Source organism: Spinacia oleracea, chromosome 2 (assembly GCF_020520425.1).
Source record: "Spinacia oleracea cultivar Varoflay chromosome 2, BTI_SOV_V1, whole genome shotgun sequence".
In the NCBI taxonomy this organism is placed as follows: Eukaryota; Viridiplantae; Streptophyta; class Magnoliopsida; order Caryophyllales; family Amaranthaceae; genus Spinacia; species Spinacia oleracea.
Genome location: NC_079488.1, coordinates 21,884,132 through 21,891,126, shown reverse-complemented (window position 1 = coordinate 21,891,126; position 6,995 = coordinate 21,884,132). Strand labels below are relative to the sequence as shown.

Here is a 6,995-nt window from a genome sequence, read left to right as displayed (position 1 = left end):
ACAATAATGACTTAGTTGCTGCTATTCGCCTCTTGGCGGAAAAGCTGACCCAAGAGAGAACTGAGCGTCCCGATTTTGCTGGGGACATGTTTGAGAGACTAGCCAAAGTTAAGTCACCATACTTTAAGGGGGAAACTGATCTTACTTTTTAGAGAACTAGGTTAGAGAGTTTGAGAAATTGTTTGAGGCTGTGAACTGTCCTTAGAATATGAGAGTGGGTCAAGTTGTCATGTATTTGAAAGACGAAGCTGATTTATGGTGGAAAAAGAATAGAGTTAGTCTTAGCACTGCTGAGATATTCAATTAGGATTCAATTGTTACTGCCTTAAGGGAAAGTTTTACCCTACCTTTTATGAGAAAGCAAAAAGTTTAGGAATTCGTAAACCTTAGTATGGGGAGCATGACCATTGCCGATTACTATAGCAAATTTATAGCACTGTCGTAGTTTGCACCTGAGGTTGTAGCCACATAGGAGCTAAAGGCTCTGAGGTTTAAGAAAGGTTTGACTGAGGAGATCCAATTAGGATTAGGTGGGGAAACCTTTACATCTTTGGATATTGTGTATGTGAAAGCTGCTCATATTTATGGTTTGCAGTCTAGAAGGGACAAGAAAAATATTGTTCTTGGGAGAAAAGAAAAATGTGTAATGCTGGGGAAAACCAAGGGAATTTCAGGAGGAATATGAATGAAAATGGGAATGGGAATGGATATGGAAACTTTCAAGGAAGGAACAAACAGGGGCACAACAATAGGAACCAATCGGAGAAGGTGTATCACTGTAAGATGTGCAATAACAACCATCCTGGTAGGAATTGTAAGGGAGAATTAATGAACGGTAACTATTGTTAGAAAAAGGGGCATAGGAAGTATGAGTGCTTTACTAAATGGAAAAAGGAACAAAATGGTAATGAGAGTGCTAACCAGGTGAAGTCGGGATTTAACCAGTCAAGAAATTAGAGTTTGAAGCCTATAGGGTCGCAAGACAGCCAAGGAAACCTCCATAAGTATGTTAATTAGAATAACAACCATAACAAGGCCCCGGGTAAACTGTCTGTGATAAGTCGAAATGAAGCTGAACAACCTGTTGACTTAGTTTCTGTTACTATTCTATTAACTCTGTGCTAGTTAGAAAGTTATTTGATTCAGGGAAAGCTTATTCTTTTGTTTCGTCATCTCTTATTAAGAGTCTGAAGTTAGTAGATTTTGAATGATTGATTTACCCGTTATTAGGCTTACTGGTGTAACCATAAGGTGTATAAGATTATTTAAGAACTTGCCTTTGAAGATAAAAGATTGCGTTTTCCCTTCTGATTTGATAAAAGTTTAATCTGAGGGACCTGGATGTAATTCTGGGGATGGATTGGCTAAGTTTGTACAAGGCTAAGGTAGACTGTGAAATGCAGAAAGTAAGTTTAAGGAACCCTATTGAAAGGTTGAGCTCATGTAGATGTTTTGAGAAGTCCAAGAACCTTAGTTATTTCTGTAATGCAAGTGAGGAAATTGATGAATAGAGAGTGTGAACGATTTTTCTGTAGTGTGTTAGAGGTGAGTAAAGAAGTTGGAGTTAAAATTGAGGATGTTGCCATTGTGAGTGGATTCATTGATGTGTTTCCGAGCGAAATTGCAAGTATGTTACCAGCTAGAGCATTTGAGTTCTCTATAGAGTTAAATCCTGAAACGACACCTATAAATTATCTAATTAGGACACAATTGCAAGAGTTGTTTCGTTAAGGAGTATGTTAGGCCTAGTGCGTCACCGTGAGGAGCTCCTGTGTTGTTTATTAAGGAGAAAGATAAGAGTATGGAATTATGCATCGAATTTAGGGAACTAAATACCATCAAGAACAAGTACCCTTTGCCTAGGATAGATGACATGTTGGATTAATTGAATTGGGCGAGTGTGTTCTCGAAAACTGATTTGTGTTTGAAGTACCACCAATTGAGAATAGCTGATAAGGGCCTAAGACCTCATTAGGATTCGTATTGTCATTGTGGGTTTAGAATAATGTCTTTTGGGTTAACCAATGCACCTGCATTAACTATGGATTTGATGAATAAGTTTTTCCACGAATTCCGAATTAAGTTCGTTATTATGTTATAAATGATATCCTAATTTATTCAAGGAATGAGAAAGAGCATGACAAACACTTGAGGATTATTTGGAGATGTTTAGAAAGAATCTACTTTTATTAAATGAAGTATACAAATCTTGAAGTTATGTGTGTATAAGTGACAACCGACAGAAAAGTGAAGGACTAAATTGATTGAGAACTATGTTACGTAAGGGAATAAATTTAAGAGAAAATTTGAGTGGTCCAGGATCGTTAGAAATAATTTGGCGTCTTGAAAAGGTGAAAGGAAATATATGAATTGGTGAAAGAGCTAGGAGTTGTGCCCAAAAGTTATACATCCGTGAAAGACATAATGAGGTTTGGTAAAAAGGAAAAGTTGACCAGAAGGAATCCCTGTAGATCCTGCTAAGATTCAAGCTGTGGGTGAGTGACCTATTCCAAGAACGTTTGACTTCCGCATTCGTTATCGTGTTAGTTGAAACCTTATGAGGCTAATTAACCTACTCATGACCTATAGCTAGCTGCTATTATGTTCGCTTTGAGGTTTAGAGACATTATCTTTAGGGGAAAACAATTGAGATCCTTACCAACCATAAAAGTCTGAAACTTTGGCAAAAAGGTCTAGTGAACTTGGGGACGACATTGAAAATGAGTACTGCTTTCCACCCTGCGATCAACGGACAAACTGAGATTACTAACAGAAAATATGTTGAGAGACTGTGTTATTGACTTTAAAAGTAATTGGGAAGACCATCTAGATTCGATTGAATTTCTTGCAACAATAGTTACTATGTGAGCTTTAAGATAGCACCTATTGAGGCATTGTGTGGAAAGAAGTGTAGAAATCCCACTTGCTACGATTTTAGTGGAAATATAGCATTGGGGAGATGATTCGATGAAGTAGAAATATCCAAAGTTATTCCCTGAGATGAGTTACGAGGGCGTAACTCGTTTTCTTTAAGAGGGGTAGAATGCGATAGAAATTCGCGCTTTTTACCTATTTTTATGGTATTTTTATGCATTTTTATGCTTATTTTAGCAAATTATGCACGTTGACGCAAGTAATTAGATTCTCTGCATAAGAAAAGCGTGTTCATGAGTAACACAAACAACTTTAAGTTGGCAAAAGAGTGCACATGAGTGGCACAAGTACTTCTTTAGTATGAATAAGTTGAAAACTTTTGAAAAAGGTGTGAATTTCCGTGTCAAGTTTCGGGACGAAACTTCTTTTAAGAGGGGTAGATTGTAATCCCCCGTAAATTTATAAATTTTATTAATGTATTTTAACATATAGTTAATTATATTTAAATAGAATTTACGAATTTTAGAAATAAATATGTAATTAACGAATATTTATTTTTATATATATTTTAAATATTTCAACGATTTATGAAATCAAAAATAATTTTAGAATTTTCCGTTGAAAAGAATTAGAATTACAAAAACACGTTCGATTGAATTTAGAAAACAATCCTAAGCGGTGTTGATTCAAGTTCTAAACTAAATCCTAACTCTAGCCCAATTGGGTGAAGCCCAAAATAACAAAAAGCCATAACACTTTACTCCATCCTCTTTCTATTTCACGTGAAAAACCAAAAACCCCAAAACCCTTTCCCTCCTCAATTTCACGTAAAGAAAAAGAGAACAGAACCCCCTCCTTCAATTCTCCCTCACGCTGCTTCCCTTGCTGCTGCCCAGCCGCCGACCACCTATCGCCGCCGCGACCACCGTCCTCGTCGTCGGTAATCTCTTCTTCCTTCCGGTTTTCCTTTTCTTGATTTGTTGTCCCTTTCGTTTCTCGCCTCCCTAATGCTCGTGGTTCTGTTGCGTGAGTCAGCCGCCACCAAGCTGCGACCACCACCGCCCACCGTGCAGCGCCAGCCGTGCCACCAACCGCGTTCAACACCGCTGCCCAGCTGCCGGTATCTCTCATTCTCTCACCTCTTGCTTCGTCCTTCCCTTTTGCCCCTTAACCGTGTTCTGCTTTCTTGCACAGCACCACCGGCAACCACCGTGCAGACACCACCGTCCGCCGCACTCCTCCGACCAGTGCCGCCGCCCATCTCTGCTGCCGCGCCGCCCTGCCCGCCGGCCAGCACCTCCCTCTCTCCCATTTTTGGTTATTTCTAAACCCTTAAAACTAATTAATGTTTAATTATGTTTTAATAATTTGATTTATGTTCTTGAATTAAATTTATAATCTTTATGGTTTGAATATGATTTTCAGATTTGGTGTTGATATTAAAAACGAATTAATTTTCAGTTTTGATTAATTAAAATTAAGTTAGGGCTTAATCATGATTTATTAATTTGAATTATGTTTTCTTGAATTAAAGTTATGGGTTTTGTGATTTAAATTATAAATTTAAGATTATATGAATTTTATAATAAAGTTATTAATTTTCAGATTATCTAATTACATTGTAATATTGGTTTTTTTATTGTTTAAAGTATGAAATTCAAGGCTTTTATGATTATTAATCATGATAGGTTGAGTATGAATTATTGAATTGGTTGTTTTGAGATACTAGGAACGTAGATTGACCTTGGTGAAGCTTTTAAATGAATTTATATTGCTGAAAATTTAAAGTACGATGTTTGCAAAAAGTTTTCAACGAATTTCAATCACTAGTTCAATAATTATGATGCTAGGAAAGCAAATGTTTAAGTTTTGATATTGGGGAAAATTCTAAATATGTTTAGGATGTATTTAGAATGCTTTGTTATTGTTGTGAGTTATTAGAAGTTGATTGGGAATCTTTATTGGTTGCTTTAGGCGGAGAATTCTCTCTAGGCGACTTTTGAAAGTGTTAAAGTGGCCTATTAGTTTGTTTACACAAGGTACGTACATACCTGTGTGCTTGGAATGTGTGTTAATTGTTGAAACCATGTTGAATTGTTGATAAACTTGGTTATGTTGATGTTGGTTATGAACTTAGTCAGGTTGAAATTGCATGTTTAATACAGTTGGATGAACATATTGAACTTATATTGCATTTTGAGGATTATAACATGTTAGTATGGATGATTGATGCAAACATGTTTGATTGGGAACACTAGATTACTTAGTATATAATTCAGATCAGTTGATTGTTGTTCCCTTTTAGCTTTTCACTACTTTATGAGGGCGGAGGACCTTGTTTAGTAAGTTGAAACCTTATACCCATATACAGGGGTTGATCAGTATTAAAGGAAAGATTGGAGTTAATTGGAATGAGTCTTGTTCGATGCCTTTGTGAGCACTTACTTAATTCCAAGATAAAACAGTTGTAAATAAACGTGAGTTGTATGCCTTATGTGATTGTTGAGTCATAACAGGGTGTCAATTTGTAAATCATGTAAAGTGAAACTGAGTAGCAATAGCTTTAGACTGTGCACGTCTAAAGTGACGGACAAACAGGAGTTGGGGTTCATGGTGGTAGCCCATGGCCTTTCATTCGGACCGGATTGATCACCGCGTCCTATTTTCAGTCAAACGTTCCTCGATATCGCAGGTCACTGAGGTTACGGAGTCGCGCCCGTACCTCGTCTAGCTAGAAAACTCGGTCCATTGCCTATTTCAATTAAAATAATATTATTGTTATAAAAGTCTAGTCCAGTCTAGCCTAGTCTAGTTAAGTATGGTCGTCAGATTATCATGCTTTGTCTGCCCTTAATTATGTTTAATAGTATCATGTTAGGATTACTATTATTGCTTTAGTATGTAGTACTCAGCTTTGCTGATTACGTGCTTTGTTTGTGTGTGTTGATCATGGCTATGCCTTATTGATCCTGTGATGACCCATCTTTGGTGAGCAGTCTCTAAGGATCAATAAGCGTTGCCCATCTACAGGTTTGAAGATGATGCATCATTGGGATCGGGATTAGAGAGCTTGTAGTTCATTTGATTTTCTAAGTGGGTTTTGGTTTGTTTAAGTGGACTCTAAAACTTATTGAATTAGTAACATTAACTTTGTTTTTCGTTGATTGGTTTTTGGGATTTATTCTGAAAATGATTATTTATAAACCTACAGTTAGTTTTATGTTTTCCGCTGCAAAATTCTGAATAAGCCGTTACGTTTTCACACGGGCGATAATGCCTTGATAATTCTCTACGTTTTATATTAAAATGTTCTTTTAGAAAAGAGAGAATTGTCGGGGTGTTACACAAATCCTACTCCTAGCCCAATTGTGTAAAGCCCAAACTATTAAAACCCAAAAAGGAACCCAAACCCTTACCCAAAACTGATTTACGTGAAAAACAAAAGCAAGAAAACAAAACCCTCCTCTCCCTCATTCAAATTCACGTGGACTCAAACCCTCCTCCCTCACTGCCGTTTTTCTCTCTTCCCTTCACGACCGTCGCCGTCGCGCCGCCGCCTCACCACCGTCGGACTCTTTCCCGTCGTCCCTCGCCAGTCGCCGGTAATTCTCCTTCTCTCTCTTTCGTTCTAATCTACTCTACTCTTTGCACACCCATAATCGTTGTTGCTCTGTTTTTTCACTCAGCACACCACCGTGCTCGCCGCCAGCAACCACCGCGATCCCTTGCCGTCGCCTGACTTCCCTTGCACGGTAGTCCTCTCTCCTTCTCCTCCGTCGTTCTTTTCCTCTTCTCTTTTCGTCCTTCCCTAACTGCTTTCCTCCCCTTGTGGCGTCGGTTGTGCGCGCAGCCACAACAGCATCCTCGAGCTCCGTCGCCGCCGCTGCGCCCACCCACGTGTACAACCTCCGCAAGCCGCCGCTGTCCCCGCCGTGCTCTGTCCGCCGGCCAACACTCCTTGTTCTCTCTTTTGGTTATTTCTTAAACCCTAAGTAATTAAATATTTTAATTATACTTTATCAATTTAATTTATGGTTTGATTGAATAAATTTATGATTTTTATGATTTAATTACTAATTTTCAGATTATATGATGTCGGAATTAATTTAATTATTTTCAGA

At 38.0% G+C, this 6,995-nt stretch overlaps 1 long non-coding RNA gene across 1 annotated transcript; it reads left to right on the top strand.

Moving 5' to 3' along the window:
* The first annotated feature begins 355 nt into the window (after positions 1–355).
* On the top strand, positions 356–6,158 carry LOC110793937 (uncharacterized). The gene is made up of 5 exons (XR_008927536.1): positions 356–3,814; positions 3,910–3,994; positions 4,069–4,191; positions 4,849–4,913; positions 5,871–6,158. It is a non-coding gene; the product is annotated as an uncharacterized lncRNA (long non-coding RNA).
* The last annotated feature ends 837 nt before the right edge of the window (positions 6,159–6,995 follow it).